Here is an 18634-nt window from a genome sequence, read left to right on the forward strand (position 1 = left end):
GAGACTGGGCGTCTAAATGGCAGATGACGTTTCACGTGAGCAAGTGCAAAGTGATGCATATGGAAAAGAGGAACCTGAATTATAGCTACTTAATGCAAGGTTCCACGTTAGGAGTCACCGACCAAGAAAGGGATCTAGGTGTCCTTGTTGATGATACATTGAAACCTTCTGCTCAGTGTGCTGCTGCGGCTAAGAAAACAAATAGAATGTTAGGTATTATTAGGAAAGGAATGGAAAACAAAAATGAGGATGTTATCATGCCTTTCTATCGCTCCACGGTGCGACTGCACCTCGAATATTGTGTTCAATTCTGGTCACCACATCTCAAAAAAGATATAGTGGAATTAGAAAAGGTGCAGAAAAAGGCGACAAAAATGATAAAGGGGATGGGACGACTTACCTATGAAGAAAAGCTAAAATGGCTAGGGCTCTTCAGCTTGGAGAAAAGATGGCTGAGGGGAGATATGATAGAGGTCTATAAAATAATGAGTGGAGTGGAAAGGGTAGATGTGATGCGTCCGTTTACTCATTCCAAAATTACTAGGACTAGGAGGCATGCGATGAAGCAACAAAGTAGTAAATTTAAAACGAATCGAAGAAAATATTTCTTCACTCAACGTGTAATTAAACTCTGGAATTTGTTGCCAGAGAATGTGGTAAAGGCGGTTAGCTTAGCGGGGTTTAAAAAAGGTTTGGACGGCTTCCTAAAGGAAAAGTCCAACTGCTATTGATGCCAATGTGATAGTTGCAATGGCACAAATCATCACTGTTTTCCAAAGAAACATGTTGAAGGTTTTGCCTTTAGCCAGACTGCCACCTTCTGCAAGTTCCAGTGAGCCCTGTTTCAGATGCTAAGGTGACTTTCATTGATCATTCCTTAGGGATTCAGAATACCTACCATACCTTTACAAACAGCTGTAAATTATATCTGCTTATGAGATGGAACTCCTACTCCACAGATCAAAGGGGGTCCTTGTTGCAAGGATATCTGCAGACCTGGACCTTCAACCTGATCTTGCCAGCCTTAATTCTTTTTTTTCCAGGCCATGGCAGTGGTAAAAGGGCCTCCATGGAGGTGTCTTTATGTGCCTTCCATGGAGGGCACATAGAGACACCCCCCAGTCTAGTTGTACACCACTTTTAGGCAATGGAGCCCTCATCCAGTCTAGTTGTACACCACTTTTAGGCAATGGAACCCTCATACCAAGTGGAATTCATAGGCACTGAAGCAGTATAAAATGGGGTTAATGGAAGCAGTGAAGAAGAATCTATTCCATGTAGTTGGGCGCCCCATTCCTTAGATGGCCTAATCCAGTTAACAATTAAGATTCATTGCAAATAAGAGAGATTGGAAGGTGGAAAAGACCAGATCTTATAAACCTTTTTATGTAATTTCCTTAGCCCCAACTACTGTTAAGACATCGACAGTTACATCTGTTGAGAAACCCATGCAAATTGGTGACACATACCTATCCCTAGAGGAGAAGCTATGCTTTCAGGCTCTAGGACAGGGGTTTTCAACCCAGTCCTTGGTGCATATTCAGTGGGGATATCCTGAAAACCCTGACTGGCTGGGTTGAAAACCTCTGCTCTAGGACTTTATCTGTATTATGGCGAGATGTGATACATTATTCATAACTGCCCACAGAAGACGGAAAAACTTCCACACCTAGATAAAGCTAAGGGACCCACTTAGTTCCCATTATAGATGTCTGTAGAATGTATCTGTATCTGCAAATTGCCTCCTCATAGCCCTTACAACTATTCCATCAATCTGTTATTTGGTATAATGTTTCCAAGATGCAAAATCTAGCCACTGATGGAGCCCAAATCGAAGGGAATGAGAGACTATATCTAGGTTTGCCTCAAGGAAAGATTCATTAGACCTTCCAAATCCATTTAGGCCTGTCATTCGTTTGCCTAGATTTATGAGCCTAGTGCTGAAAATCAGTCCTAAGCTCTTAACTTGTTTGCTCTGCACTAAATTCTCCCCTGTTGCCACACACTTTTTATGTTTCTAAACTGAAGAATTTTGTAAAATTTTGTGTACAAAGTTATGAACTCAACCCTAGTAAATTTTCAAATTTAAGAGCTTACATTCTTTGAATATCAAATTTTATGATTATTTACACAGAAAACAAAGAGTAATATGTCCCCAGAAAAGAGTCATACTTCCCACATTGAATTTTCCCCATTTTTGTTCTTGAAAACAAAAGTTCATATATTTCCAGAAAAAAATAAACAAAATAAAAACTGAAAATGAAGGTTCCTAATCACAAGGAATTTTTTGTAAGAGCCCACACTTCAACGTTCACCTGCTAACGTCCCTTCTCCCTAACTCCCCCCCTCAAGAAATATGGCATGTAGGATGGGGGTTCTAATCCCCGAGTGTCTGCCCAATCAGAATAGAAAAATCAGTTAAATGTGCACAGAAACTGTTCAGTTTTCAAAGAAAATAAAATACCTTGTCATTGGACTAACCTAATATATTTCTTGACAAGCTTTCAAGAGCTGACACTCCCTTCCCTTAGCTTTACAGAATGAGCCAAAAAAAAGGCTCGGACAGAAAACATAAATGAATCATAAAATGTGTTGAGGGGGGTGGCTTAATGACATTACACCTTGCTGACAACAAATGTTATTATATGGATCAACATGTTTTGTACACACAAGAAATGGTACAAAGTGGTACTACCTAGTTCAGTGTTACCTCTAGCTAGTTGCTTGACAACAACTCCAATATTCTCTACTTTTGACTGGTTCTACAGTTCAGACTCTGATTTAAATCTGGTAAATTTAAATCCCACATTAAGAGCATCACTTCTTTCCATATTGTCCTTTAGATATTTATTATGCACCTCTCTCTTGCCTTTGTGGTGGTGGCCTACAGATGCAGCACCCAGAGATAGATTTTTCAGCAAAAATGACAAAACTTGGGGGGGGGGGGGGGGGGGGGGGGGGGGGGGGGGGAGGGGAGGGAGAACCACGTGACTTATTATTGCATAGATACATAAAACTCACTCTCCCACTGGCACTTGCTGATTTTAGTAGCCTATTTGTCACACCCGTGGCTATAATTACAGATTAATACACCTAATATACGTCGCATAGATCTGCTAAAATGATAGCTCGTCCTCAACTCAATCTGCTCCAAAGTGGCCAAAAAATGAGCCCTCTAGGCCGGAAAAAGTGATGCAGGTGCCATTACAGCTGGACAGGACTGACAAGATGAAGGCTATTGCCATCTCTTACATAGCAAAACCTGCAAACATCAGAAATTAAGACTGATTTGGAAGCAATGTCAACACAACTAACTCAATTTGGTACCAGACTTGAACTGCTCGAAGAGTGGATGACTGTTCATGACAAACAGCATCTCACAATGGAATGCAACTGAATAAAATTGATTTCTTACAATCTGAAATTGAGGACCTTTCAAACAGGATGAGATACAATAACCTACGTTTATTAGTACATGAAAATATGGAAGGTAAGGATTTAATCAGTATCCTGCAATCCCTGTTTGCAAAACCTTTTCACTCTCCTGCTAGAACTGATTATTGACATAGAGCGCACTCATAGAGTTACCTCCAGGACTTCTTCTGGAAAACAATATCTAAGGCCAATCATTATCAAATTCTTAAGGCATAACCAAGTTGTGTTATTATTAAACGATGTTGGCTCCAAAACCCCTCTAATGTATGCTGGTTCCAAATTGCTTCTGGTTCCCCATTTCTCCAAGCCAACAGCGAAGAGAAAACTTTTTTTTTTTAGACTTAAAGCCCAAACTCAAAGCAACAGAGACCCAATATGGACTGCTGTACTCTGCCTTAATGCGCATTACATATCAAAATACTATCAAGCACTACTGTGACCTGGGTTGAGTTGCGAAAATTTCTTGAAACTTGCTCTGCAAAAACTCCCTGATCTGTATATTATTAGAACGCTTTAATTATTATTATTTATTGCATTTGTATCCCGCATTTTCCCACCTATTTGCAGGCTCAATGTGGCTTACAGAGTTTTGTTATGACATAGAGGCATATTTTCAAAGCACTTAGCCTTCCAAAGTTCCATAGAAACCTATGGAACTTTGGAAGGCTAAGTGCTTTGAAAATATGCCTGATAGTCATTCCAGGATGTCAGATACAATTAGTAATGTACAAAGGTTAAGTAAGGGAAGAGAGAAGGAAGGTTTTAGGCAGTATAGTGTAGAAAGTGGACTATAATATCTGGGTGGATTGTAACATAGTAACATAGTAGATGACGGCAGAAAAAGACCTGCATGGTCCATCCAGTCTGCCCAACAAGATAAACTCATATGCGCTACTTTTTGTGTATACCTTACCTTGATTTGTACCTGTCCTTTTCAGGGCACAGACCGTGTAAGTCTGTGCCCTGAGAATGGCAAGGACAAATCAAACACGGATATACATATAAAGTATCACATACCATGTAAAATGAGTTTTGTATTACTTTACCTACCTATTTATCCCTGTTAATATTTTCAACGTTTACAGTGATAACATAAATGCTTCCACCACAAGTACCACCTCATAAATGTGGTTTCCTGCTTGTATATCAGAACAGAATCTATGTCGGCAGATCTTATCCTGAAATTCTGCCAGAGCTGTACCCGTCCTGAACTGGACATGTCATTTCCGATTTCTATGTTCTATCTAAAATGGGCTCCACATGCCTTGTTATTTTCATTGCTCTACTTCTATATATTTTTGTGCACCTGGGAAGGGTCCAGTAAGGGGAGTGATTTTATAAGAGGCCACCTAGAGGTCGGTTGCAAGAATGCAAGCAAGCGTCCATTTTCCAGCCACGCAGTGTTCCGTAAGAAAAGTGCCAATTCTCAATTTACTTAAATGTACTTACATGTTTGTTTGTTTAATTATAAACCAATTGGAAGCCTTTTGTGGGCATGTGGCTGTATATCAAATGCAATAGATAAATCATGCATACCTTGCAGGTGGGCATTCGCATGGGAGGAGTCTGGGCGGAGCACACATTTATATTGTAATCCACGGGACAATGCCAAGTTTGTAATCCACAGGATACCACACTTTCCTGGATCTCCCAGCTTAACAATCCTCTTACAAGGAGAAACCAGGTCAGTCACTTATGCGTTCTCCCCATTCTGGCCCCAGTGTCCGGTTTCTAGCCAAATGGGAACACTCAGCTCAGACCTAGGCGGCTGCCTAGAGCTGCAGCTAAGACGCTAGATTTTCCACTGGGGCTTCTCTATCCGCCCCTTTCTAGCTTCTGTCCACCGCTCGTCACTGCAGCTCGGGTCTCTGAGCACTCTACAAAGTCCGCCCTTAATTCCAGGGCAATAGCCACTCTCAATCTGAAGGGTATTCTCCTTTCAGCCATCTTTCTTCCCCTTCCCCTTATAGGGAGGAGGCTGCTTGTATCTCTTCCCCACTCCTCAGGGCCTGTTACCTTTTAGTATTATCAAAGTCCCCCTTGTTCACAAACTCAGGTTAAACAGTTCCTTTCCTTTCTATTCCTCAAGCACAGTACTTGGTGTACACAATGCAACTGGTTCAGTTTCAACCCTTTCTTCACTCCCTTCTCTTACAGCCTGGGAAATGAAAGGGTCCCACCCATTCCTTGTCAGCTCCAACACCTGACAACTTCCCACATGACCCAAGTTTGAAACTTTTATCCACTGTTTGAGTGCTGCTGTAGCCACTTCCTCCCTCCTTTCATCAAGTCAGAGAACCAAGCCGCCATGAACCCTTTCAACTGCCCACCTTTGACTGAAGCTAGAGCAGAAATGTCCATGGGCTCTCCCTCTGGGTTCTCCTCTCTCTCTAACAATTCTCCACCCTCTCCAGCCTTCCAGTCCATGGGCTCTTCTACCGCACCCTCAGTTGTCTCACATCCTCCTGATCAATCCCTCCTGGTGAGGCTATGGGTTCTCTTTGTAGGCCTTGTTGAAGAGATGTGTCTTCAAAGATTTGTGAAAGTTAGTTATTTCGTCAATAGTTTTCAGTGCTGTAGGTAATGCATTCCACAACTGTGTGCTCATGTAAGAGAAGGTGGTGGCGTGTATCAGCTTGTATTTTAGTCCTTTGCAGCTGGGGAAGTGCAGGTTGAGAAATTTGCGGGCTGATCTTATGGCGTTTCTGGGAGGCAGGTCCACGAGGTTTAGCATGTAGATTGGGGCATCGGCATGAATGATTTTGTATACAATCGTGCAGATCTTGAATGCAATGCGTTCCTTGAGTGGGAGCCAGTGAAGCTTCTCTCTTAGGGGTTTTGCACTTTCATATTTAGTTTTTCCAAATATGAGTCTGGTGGCAGTATCCTGGGCTGTTTGGAGCTTTTTGATAGTTTGTTCTTTGCAGCCAGTGTATAGTGCGTTGCAGTAGTCCAGATGACTTATTACCATTGACTGTACCAAGGTACGGAAGATGTATCTCGGGAAGAAGCGTTTTACTCTTTTGAGTTTCCACATGGAGTGGAACATCTTTTTCGTCATATTCTTCACATGGGCATCAAGTGTGAGATTTCGGTCAATGATAACTCCAAGAATTTTCAGATTTTGTGATTCAGGAAGTGAGCAGTATGGTGTGGATATGGTGGAGTAGTTGTTTGTGTTGTGTTGTGAGGTGAGGTGAGTACAAGACATTGTGTCTTTTCTGCGTTGAGTTTTAGTTGGAATGCATCCGCCCAGGAGTGCATGATTTGGAGGCTTTGGTTGATCTCATTGGAGATTTCATTTAGATCATGATTGATTGTTCATACTGCACTATTTTGCAACGTATCATAGGCCAAGGAGGGAAGACATACAGTAGATGTGTCTCCAGCCAGGGCTGCAGTAAGGCATCGAGCCCGGTTCTTTCCAAAGGCTGAAAAACTTGAGAACTTTGGCATTCTTTTTTGTTGCCAATAAATCCAGAAGTAGACAACCCCATCGGTCCACCATCAACTGAAAACCCTGGCTGGATAGTACCCAGTTTCCTAGGTCCAAGGAGTGCCTGCTGAGAAAGTCCACCTCCACATTCAAGAACCCCACAATGTGAGCTGATGAAGCAAAGAAGATTTTTCTCCGCCCAGCTTATGAGGGAGGCCACCTCCAGCACCATTGGATGCCTGCCAGTCCTGCCTTTCTTGTTGATATAAGCCACTGCCATCACATTGTCAGAGAAAACTGGGGATCCCACCAAAAATGGCGTGAAGTCATATAAGGCATACTGCACTGCCCTGACCTTCAAGCGATTTATCGACCACTGAGACTCCTGTTCCATCCAGGTGCCCTGTGATCGATGGAACTTGTAATGAGCTCCCAAACCTGACTTGCTGGAGTTCGCTGTCACCACCTCACATTTTGTTATCGGAAAGTGAATTCCTGACGGTCAAATTCCTGGGAAACAACTACCACTGCATACTCTATTCGGGAACCAGCATCCAAGGAAGATGAAGGTTGTACTTCTTTGAAACCAGAGACCAGCGGCTGAGAAGAAATTAATGTATAAGCGTCATATGAGCCCTTGCCCATGGCACCACTTCCATCACCACAGTCATTGTTCCCAAAAGCTGGACATAGTCTCAGATCCTGGGCCTGCCTTGACTGAGGAAAAGATGAATCAGTTGAACCAGCGTCGACCTCCTGTGCTCTGTGAAGAAGATCCTCTCCCATACTGTATCCAATAGAATGCCCAGATACTCCAGCGTCTGCAACGGAGTTAGTCTGCCCTCCTCAAAATTGATCATCCGACCCAACAACTGCAGAAGACAGACAACTCTGGTGTCACTGTCACGCTGTTCAAATGACGCACTAATGAGCCAGTCATCAAGATACAGGTGAACTCTGATTCCCTGGTACTGAAGTAAGGACACTAACACCACCATCACCTTGGTAAATGTTCTTCGAGCCGGAATAGCCGACCCAGTACTGCAAAACATAGAAACCTCTAATGCGGTGGCCATATTGGTATATGCAAGAATGCCTCCTTGAGATCAAGGGTGGTGAGAAGTGCTCCTGCTTGAACTCAAGGCTATAATTGCTCTTAGTATCTCCATGCAAAAGCGGGACATTCGGAGGCAGAGTTTAGACCTTTGAGATCTAAGACTGGACAAAAGGGACTATGAAGCAGATGAAGTATCTGCCTTGTCCGTGTTCAGCCTGGGGAACTGGAACAATGGCCCAGAGTACCAGCAAGGAATCTACAGTGGCCTGAACCTCGACCGCCTTGGTTCCTTTTTGATAAGGAGACTGCAAGAAGAGAGGAGTGCCTGGGTGGGAGAACGCCAACTTGTAACTTTCTGTAAGAATATTCAAAACACACTGGTCTGATGCGATTTTGGCCCACTCCTCCAAGAACTCCTGAAAACGTTCTCCCATCGGAGGAAGACAAGAGTGGAGCAGCCTTGCATCATTGTGAAGCTCTGGAGGCATTAGGTGGTCTTGATGACCAAGAGGACTTCCTGTCCATGCGAAAGACTGATATGCCTCAAAGTGGGACTTCTATATTGTTGAAAACCAGGTTGGTACAGTCTGCTGTCTCGAAATTGCGAGCCCCCTGAAGATGGATGACCAGAGGCTTTCGGCTTAATCTTCCGGTAACAGCTGTGGCTTAATTTCCTTCAGTTCTTTCACCAAGTGAGATGTTTTCCAAATAGCAACTTGCCCCAAAAGGGCAGTTTAACTAAATGTGACTTTAATGCTGCATCCACTGCCCAATGCTGCAGAGCTGCCAACGTGCCGTGACAGCCAAAGACATACTCCGGGCTGTAACCTGTAACATCATGAATAACATCCGCCAAGCAGGTCAACCCTGCTTCCTGCTGGGCTTTGTGGTGCCTATCTTTTGGTGCCATCTGCTGATGCCACTTCAGGCATTCTCTTGCCATGAATGAGAAGCACTTTGTTGCTTGAAGGTCCAAAGAGGCCACTTCAAAGGCTTCTTTCAGTGAGCCTTCCAGCTTCGTATCCTGTAGGTCTTTTAGGGCAATGCTCCCTTTCACTGGCAAAGCGTTCTTCTTAGTCACTGCAGTAACCCGGAAGTCCACCCTAGGAAGCTCCTCCAGAACCAATAGAATGGATGAGACCTATTCTGCTGTATTCAGGTCCTGAATGTCTGGATGCATCAGGAAGATATTAGAAGGACTTCTAAGCACCCTCATGATCGACAAAGATGGACCTCCTGACGTCAAAGCAGGTTCCTCAATGGAAAGCACTGCCAGTGCCTTGGAAATAAGAGTACTGAGCTCCCCTTTATAAAACAACCTCTGGACTTTCAGGTCACCCCCCTCCTCTAACGGCTCCTTCAACGATGGCTCCTCTGAATAGGCCGAGGCCACATCAGATAAGGAGGGAGAAGAAGAGATAGCCTCATCTTCCCATTTCTGGAGGTCTAAATGAGATCTCTTAGGAGCCGGAGGGGCAGTGAGGCAAGAAACTGACTGACTGTCCCTGCTTCAGTCCATAGGCCTGGTGCAAGAGCAATATAAACTCCAGAGAAAACAAATATCCCAATGCAGCTGAATGCTCTGTCAGGCTCTGAGGCTGTAAAATGGCAGCTGTGCTCTGCACATGATCAGACAGAGGCAGCTCCTCATTGCCAGTCACTCCCGACAAAATGGCGCCCATTCCTATGCTCTCCTGCATCAAACTGTGCATCAGCCTCTGCTGGAGAGCCTGAAGACTGTAGCCTATTCGGATGCTGCTCCAAATCTGAAGATGTACTGCTGCTGTTTCCTCCACATCCCTCAGGATTCCTGGCTTGCACACACTACAATACCCTGATGCCAGCTGGTGGGCCCACAGTTGGAACACCACTTAACTGTCTCCATGGGAGTCGCCATTCATCCCGACTGGCACAAGCACACAGCATGTGTCCCAAGTGGTGAGTCAGGATCCCTCCCTTGCACCAAGTGGTTCCGAGTTATACTTTAGTCAGACATACCACTGCTGGCTGCTCCCCGCCAGGTCACAGTTTCCACAAGTCTTACTATAGATGAGATAGGCACAGGACCAATACTCTGTCCCATGCTCTCCAGCAAACCTCTTTCCTTTAAGACTGTTGTGCTGGAAAAGGAGATATCCATAGGAAACAGGGGAGAGGTTAATGTAGAGAAGAATAGGTAAATTTGCGGGGTGAGACTGGGATCTGAAGACCTCCAGATACGAGACTGCAGACTCAAGCCACTGGCAAAGCTCAACTGGGGACTAGGAGCAAAGTACTCAGAACCAGAGGATGAAAAGTGTGTCCATCCACCTGCTGGAGACAGAATATACTGAGCAGCTGGACTGGATGTCAATAGAGATATGCCTCAGCTCAGTTTTTTGTTCTTTATCTCCACCTGCTGGTTGATGGACAAAACTATCCCACAGATTCTGGAATAGTGGGAAGCTACGTAATGGAAATTTTGGTTTATGACAAAGAATTTTTGTTTAAATTCCATACCTGGTCCAGCTGTTCTGTGAAGGCTCAGTGCAATATCAATGACAATTTTTAATAATAAAAATAGCACAGTTTTCCTACTTTGTTTTGTGTCTTAATAATTTTGTTATTCTAATGTCTCAGCTAGTCATAATAGATTACAAAAAAAAAAAAAGTAGCAGTTACCAATTGACATATCTAACAATTTTACCTATCGTCTATTGCAAAGTCCTAGGGTGGGGGGTCTGGCTAATATTTCTAGAGTCACCTTCCAGAAACAGAGCTGATACCTCAGGCCTTCCATAGACAAGGACCATAGCCATTTTATGCTAAGTACACACTTAGGCATCTCCATGTCCTCCACTATACTGCCCAGAAGCACTATCAGTAAAGGTGATATATCCTGTGTGCTCTTCATGATACTTCAAAACTACACTGTACACAAAGCAAGAATTGCTATCACATTATCAACAAAAAGTAGCAATACAACTGTTTTCTATTTTATGCTTTAGTATAATTCCTCTGAACACATGGAAAGCAGCTACACAGAGTAAGACTACAAACAGAATAAGATCCTGCTGGTTTTATACAGGAGCATCCTAAGCTAGAAATGAACACTGTATGACACGCCTCTAGTGCTCCCGCTTGCCTACTGCATCACAGCCAAGCAAGGAAGACAATAGACACAGCACAATTTTGGCGCTCCCCCTCCTCTCTTGAGCCCTGTTTGACTGCACCACCCGCACATAGCTCACTAAGGCCCTGAGCTCATGAGGTCCATACGTCACAAATGTCATCGTAATAGCAGAAAAAGAGGTCTAAAATAGCTGCACACAGAATATCAATAGAATACAGAGCAGTGTACACAAGCTAGTCTCAACTGATTTAAGCCTTAATTTTATTAAAAGCAACCATAGAAAAAATTGGAAACCAACCTGCTTATTTTTGAAAGAGAAAAACGCCTATAGTTCGACCTAAATCGGGAGATAGACGTTTATCTCGCAAAGGCGCCCAAATCGGTATAATCGAAAGCCGATTTTGGGCGTTTCCAACTGCACTCCGTCACGGAAACGAATAAAGTTGATGGGGGCGTGTCGGAGGCGGAACTGGGGCGTGGTTATCAGCAGAGGAGAGATGGTGTCTTTAGTTGATAATCGAAAAAAAAAAAAGGCGTTTTTACCACGATTTTGGGTCACTTTTTTTGGACCCTTTTTTTTCACGAACAAGTCCCAAAAAAGTGCTCCAACTGCCCAGATGACCACTGGAGGGAATCGGGGATGACCTCTCCGGACTCCCCCAGTGGTCACTAACCCCCTCCCACCAAAAAAACCCCACTTTACAAACTTTTTTTCCAGCCTGTATGCCAGCCTCAAATGCCGTACCCACTTCCATGACAGCAGAATGTGTTCGATCCTCTCACAGCCTTTCCCTGGGTCATATGTGGCTCTCGGGTGACTACAGGGTCACATCAGCATTGCATTGTGGTGGGTGTAGGGTACTGGGCTCCGTGATTTCATTAGCTTGTGTTACAGTCTCACGATGTTGGTAGTTGGTAGGCTCTTCTCCCATGGTGCTTTTCTCCCCCTGCCTACTGGGTCAGAGTGTGCCCTGTTGTGTTTCCTGTTGTAGTCCATGTGGTAGTGGCCATTTTTGTAAGCCAGTTTTAGTTCCCTTTCCTGTGTTAGCCACGTTACAGAACTTAGTTCTTCCCTTGAATGTGGCTGAAAGAGGGCATTGTACAGCATTCTGCCAGCTCTGACCTACTGCTCATCTCAGTACCAGGGAGACTCGTTGCCAGTGGGGCACAACCTCTGATCTGCAGTTAACTGTGAGTAAACGCGATTATTCCAATAAAGGACGTTTTCGGAGAGATTAGTCTTCAGGTGTCAACTGGTGTGCCAATGTTATACAGCAGCAACAAGTCCTAGAGGCCTGCGTGTATGCAGGTCCCTGGAGCACTTTTAGTGGGTACCGCCGTGCACTTCAGCCAGGTGGCCCCAGGCCCATCCCCTCCCCACCTGTAACACTTGTGCTGGTAAATGGGAGGCCTCCAAAACCCACTGTACCCACATGTAGGTGCCCCCTTCACCCCTAAGAGCTATGGTAGTGTTGTACATTTGTGGGTAGTGGGTTTTGGGGGAGGGGGGTTGGGAGCTCAGCACCTGTGGTAAGGGAGCTTTGCATGTGGGAGCTTTTTCTGAAGTCCACCGCACTGACCTAGGGTGCCCAGTTGGTGTCCTGGCATATCAGGGGGGCCAGTGTACTACCAATCCTGGCCCCTCCCAGGACCAAATAGCTCAGATAAGGACGTTTTTGAGCTGGGCATTTTTAGTTTCCATTATCGCTAAAAAAACAAACGCCCAGCTCAAAAACGTCCATTTTTTTTCAAAAATACGGTTCGGCCCGCCCCTTCACGGACCCGTTCTCGGAGATAAACGCCCATAGAGATAGGCGTTTGCGTTCGATTATGCCCCTCCAAGTCTAATTAGATTGTCCGTATGCCCAACATGTTTCAGCACCTCAGTGCATGCTTCAGGGGCAGCTTTTTTTTAACACAATTGTAGACAGTAATTCCACCTAAGGTGACCACCTATATAATACCTGTATAGTTGCATATAATGAGTTCTCAAACCCCAGATGCAATTTCAAAGAGGTCCCCAGAGGGGTTGCATGGCTGAAGTTTTGCCTAGGGATTCAGATACTCTTGGGCTTGCCCTGCTAATAAACCATGTGTATTTCATGAGCTTCAGAACATAAGACATGTCCAAAAACAAGTTACATTCAATGCTCCTGCATTTTTCAGTCATTAAATAATTTAGCAACCATAGTTCTAATACCTAGGGATTGTCTATCCTCTGTTTTAATAAAATAAATGAACAGCAGAGGCTCTTAAGGTACCAGCATTAATTAGAACAGAGGCTTCATCCTAAGTATATGTAGAACCAAATTTTAGTGTGATAAAATTAAGAAGCATATTCCCATAATTCAGCAACTACAGTACAAGACATGAACCAGCCAACGAGCTGTTTATTATCCTCTTTGCATTTGAAGCTTATCTTAAGTTTTGTTTGCTTTTACCTCTAAATGCAATGTACTGCATTTTAATGCTATAAAATAAAAGCCATGTCTTTAAATTACACTAAATCTGCCCGTCAGCACTGATATAGGTGCTGTAAAATCATCCTATTCACTCAGTTAACCATTAAGCTAGTCAACCAGAATAAAACAATAATGCAGGTCCCTACATTTCAATAGGAAAGGGGAAGTTCTTGCCTTTGTAGGGTTTTAGTTCCCGAATTAGTATGCTGATATGGGAAGGTTTTCTCCCCATGGCTCTACAGTGTTCTAAAGCACTGTTGCTACCTACTTAGATTAGAGGATCATCATCTTAAAAGGGAAGCATTAGACATGATACATTTTTTTTCTCTCCCTTGTGACAGCCTATGAGGTAGATATATGTAGTAGGAAGATGAACATTATAAGTAGAATATGAAATCAGACAAGTTGTCTGAATTGGAGAGATCAATGGAAATGGAACTGCAGTAATCCAAGCATATTAAGATATGAATGAGAATTTTGGCGGTCTAAAACAAAGGTTTCCAGTTACAGTTTTTGAGATCCACACACAGGCCTCATTTTCAGAATATATAAAGATGAAAATTAGCCTTGTTCTGAAAACTATGTGAGAATTTTTTTTTTTGATTTTATAGAAGTCTTTATTGAACATTGCAGAATCAATACAATAACCACTCAATGCAAAACAATATACAATGGCACACTTCTAAGCAACCTTTCCATGAGTGTGTAACAGTAATACCATCCATTTGTTAACAATGTCAGCATAAACACCAATTCTTACTTCAAGTTTTTTAAGTTTTAATACTTGTAGCTTCCCCTATTCTACTCCCCCTTCCCCCCCCCCCCCCCCCCCCCCCCACCTTCCTGAGTGCTCTGAACTGAAACCAGTTAATCAGAACAATTTTTTAGAAAGGGTTCCCATACCCTTTCCCATATAGGCAAAGTTTTGGCTCTCTCAGCAGTCAGTCTCTCCATTTCACATATGTATCGCACCTTGGTGTTCCACCTCCCCATTGAGGGTACCGATGGTGACTTCCGGTGTTGTGCTAAGTTCAAACGAGCTACATGCAGGGATCCTCTCAACAGAAGCCACTGATCTGACGTAAGGCCTACTGGTTGCTGCCCAAGTAAGAAAATTAAAGGATGCCACCTTACAGACTTGCCAACCCACTTCTGAATGCGGGCTTGTACCCCCTTCCAATAAGCCTTTGCTTTAGGGCAAGACCACCAAATGTGCCCCATGGTCCCCTCTACCCCGCAATTCCTCCCGCTTCAAACTTCCTCTGTAAACCTGGCCTGTCAAAAAGTGTTGTACCTGTGTATAGGCATAGTAGTCCTTATCCCTGATCCCAAATCGTCCACCAGCTGTACAAAAGGCACTATTTTCTCCTCTACATGCATCTGACCCAACATGTCCAATCCAGAGTCTGCCCATCACCTGAAGGTAATGTTTCCTATACCTGTTTCGAACATTGGATTATCTGCTATGGGAGCTAAACCAGAGACCGGCGGTTGACATTCTGAGAACACAAGATCCCAATAGTAGAACGTAGTTTGTACTGTGGGCGGGAACATATCAACTCTGCCCCTATATTTATTAGGAAGCCACATTAAATGGGCTAATTTCCGTGATCCCACTAAGTCCTGTTCAATATCAATCCACAGTTTATGACTGTCCTTCCTAAACCAGTCCACCTGGTCTGTGCCGCACAATAGTACCAGAACAAGTTCGGCACTCCCAACCCTCCCAACTTTTTACTTTTATATAGAAGAGCTCGAGGTAACCTTGGTCTTTTCTGGTTCCAGACAAAGCGGATCAACTTATCCTGGAGACCTGACAAAAAGGTTCGAGGTACCCGTAATAGAAGAACATGGAATAAATATAAGAGACGGGGCAAAATATTCATCTTAATCGCCGCGATCCTCCCAAACCAAGACAATCCCATAGTTGCCCATTTGTCTAAATCTTTCTGCACCTCCCTCTGCAGAGCTGGATAATTAGCTTCAAAAAGTTCTGGTAGGTCACTCGTAATCTTAACTCCTAAATAACATAATGCACGACTCTCCCACTTAAATGCAAAAGATGTCTTCAGTGTCTCCATCAATCCCCGAGGAACTCCCACAGCTAAGCCCATAGATTTGCTAGCGTTCAATTTGTAGCCCGAGACCCGTGCATATTCCCCTATTTCTTTCATTAAGTTAGGCAATGAAACCAGTGGATTCGTTAATGACAGCAGCACATCATCAACAGTGTTTTAATCTTGTGAAGTTTTGGCCCACAGGGATGGGGGCCTGACTGGCACCGGCTATTTTCATGTGATGTCTGTGCAGATTGAATCTTCTTATGAAGTGTTGGCCCACAGGGGTGGGGGACTGACTGGCACCGGCTATTTTCATGTGATGTCTGTGCAGATTGACTCTATCTTGTGAAGTGTAAAAAATGTAACGAAGGATGCTATATTGGAGAAACAGGCCAGATGCTTAAGACAAGATTCAATTTGCACAGACATCACATGAAAATAGCCGGTGCCAGTCAGGCCCCCACCCCTGTGGGCCAACACTTCACAAGACCAGAACACTGCACCAGTGATTTCACAGTAAGAATACTGAAAGGTAATTTTAAAACAATACAGGAACGTAAGACCTTTGAAATAAGAATGATTGAATATTTTGACACCCAACAAACAGGACTTAATAAGGATCTGGGTTTTCTAACTCATTATAAAACATAAAGCTGTATTTCTCTGTTTATTACCCTCCTCTCACCTACCAACACCCATTCTGTTAGAATATCAATGAAATGCTTTGATGTCCCCATGCATACCCCCACCCTCCCACTCTGTCAGACTGTCAAAGTAATGCTTTGATGTTTCTCTCATATATACTATCTGCTACCACATTTGCTTATTTCCGATCTGAGGAAGAAGGGCAACCTTCGAAAGCTAATCAAGAAATGTATTAAGTTATGTCCAATAAAAAAGGTATCATCTTATTTTCTTTTCCATGTTTTATTTTGTTTGATTTCTATTGATAACCTAGAAAAATCTTGTGAGCCTATAAAAGACTGAGCATCTAAATGACAGATGACATCCAAGACTCGTGTTGAAAAACTGGTGCAGAAAAAAATTGTGTTGAGTGCTATTCTATAAAGGGTATCCGCATTTTATAGAACAGCGTCTAAGTGCCTAATCAGCGCTTAACGCGTCTGCATTTATGCATTATGAAACCAGGTGTAAATGCTGGCGTCTAAATTAGGTGCAGATAGGGGATATTCTATAAAAATGCACATAACTCATAGAAACACCCCCAAAACGCCTCCTTGAAATTACACGCTACAGGAGTTACACACACATTGTTTAAGAATACAATGTGTGCGTAACTCACAATTAAGGCCAATTAATGCTAATTGGTTGTTAGCCAATTATTGGCACTGATTGGCTCAAGTTGAATGTACAAATCGGCTATGCAGACGCAACTTTAGTTGCCATATATAGAATCCAGGGGTTAATGTGAGCAAGTTCAAAATGATGCACATGAGGAAAAATAATCTCAACTACAACTATAAAATGCTGGGTTCTGAATTAGGCTTCACCAACAAAGGAAAAAAATCTTGGAGTCATTGTAGACAATATGTTGAAATTTTAAGCCCAGTGTGCTACGGCTGCCAAAAGATAAAAATATAAATGCTATGGATAATTTCAAAAGGACTGGAAAATAGAAGGTGGAATTTAGACTTACCTGTTAATTTCTTTTCCTTGAGTCCTCTCAGACCAGTCTCTACAAGTGGATAATGTCCCCTGCCAGCAGATGGAGACAGCAGAATAATTCATCTGTCTTCACGCCACTTACAGAGAGAGTCGGTACTGCCTCTGCTCTTTAGAATACAGTGCAATCCGCTTAAGTGCAAGGGTCTGGGACCAAAGAAATACATGCAGTTAACCGGATCGTGCACTTAACCGTTGTGACACAAAAAAGCTTGACATCTGATAAACATATATACAGTACTGTTTATTATACTACAGTATATAGACTCCGTTAACTGACGTTATACAGTCTCCGTTAATTGACGTTAGGCTTACTTGAAGTAATCAATCATAGTCCTTTGTACACTCTTGTGTCTGTGAATTCCATAGACTATGTCTGCCAGACGGTAAAAACTGTCATACCAATGACATCCAGTGGCCTCCAGATAGGCCCGCATGGTGTTGAGATGTTCCAGCGCTCTTGCAAAAGTGACAGGAGGTTGTTGAATTTCGTCAGCATGTGCCTCGCTGCTCATTTCATCAACTGCTTCATCATCAGCCGTTGCCTGCATGTATGCACCTATCTGGACATCAATGCTTCCGTCAGCTGTTTGTAGATCGTAATCAATAGCTACATAGTGATGAAACTCCTCTTCAGTAACACAGGCTGGGATGTCAATAGCCTGTTCATCTGACGCGTTTGCAACAGCTGCATCTACTTCGTCCCTCTCCACATCCCTAACAAAGCTTGTCCGCTTGTAGCCGTTCACAATGGTTGCCTGTGTAACATGATTCCAGGCTTCTTTCTGCATATGTAGGGAATCCAACAGTGATCAACTACGAGCCAGTTCAACTTGCCAGTCTGGTCATCCATAATGCTCATCAGATGACGTAGCACAAGAGCCCGATAATGTTGTTGGAAATTGGCTAGTATGCCCTGATCCATAGGTTGGATCAGAGAGGTACTGTTTGGTGGCAGGAAGACCACCTTGACATTAGACAGCCTAACATCATCACTGTGTGCAGCACAATTATCACAAAGCAACAAAATCTGACGCTTTTGTGACCGCATTCTAGTGTCTAACTTCTTTAGCCACTGCTTCCAAATTTCCCCAGTCATCCATGAATTTGCGTTAGCCTCGTATGACACAGGAAGTCGCTTAACATTCTTGAAGCAACGGGGCTGTTTGCTCTTTCCAATGACGAGTGGTTCCAACTTCTCACTCCCATCCAATTTGTAGCAAAGGAGGATCGTCAGTTGGTCCTTCGACATTTTACCTCCTGTAGTTTCGGCTTGTTTGAATGCAAGTGTTCCATCAGGAATCGCTCACCAGTAGAGACCGGTTTCATCAGCATTGAAAATGTCACGAGGTGCAAACTCGTTCAAGAGGTAGGAAGAACTGAAACAAC

The 18634-nt window shown here is 43.5% G+C and overlaps 1 protein-coding gene across 1 annotated transcript in view; it reads right to left on the minus strand.

Moving 5' to 3' along the window:
* IARS2 (isoleucyl-tRNA synthetase 2, mitochondrial) overlaps positions 1 to 18634 on the minus strand; it is a 229425-nt gene that overhangs the window by 52849 nt on the left and 157942 nt on the right. The gene's annotated exons all lie outside the window — the stretch shown is intronic.

The sequence above is a fragment of the Microcaecilia unicolor genome, chromosome 3, assembly GCF_901765095.1.
Source record: "Microcaecilia unicolor chromosome 3, aMicUni1.1, whole genome shotgun sequence".
Taxonomy (NCBI): domain Eukaryota; kingdom Metazoa; phylum Chordata; class Amphibia; order Gymnophiona; family Siphonopidae; genus Microcaecilia; species Microcaecilia unicolor.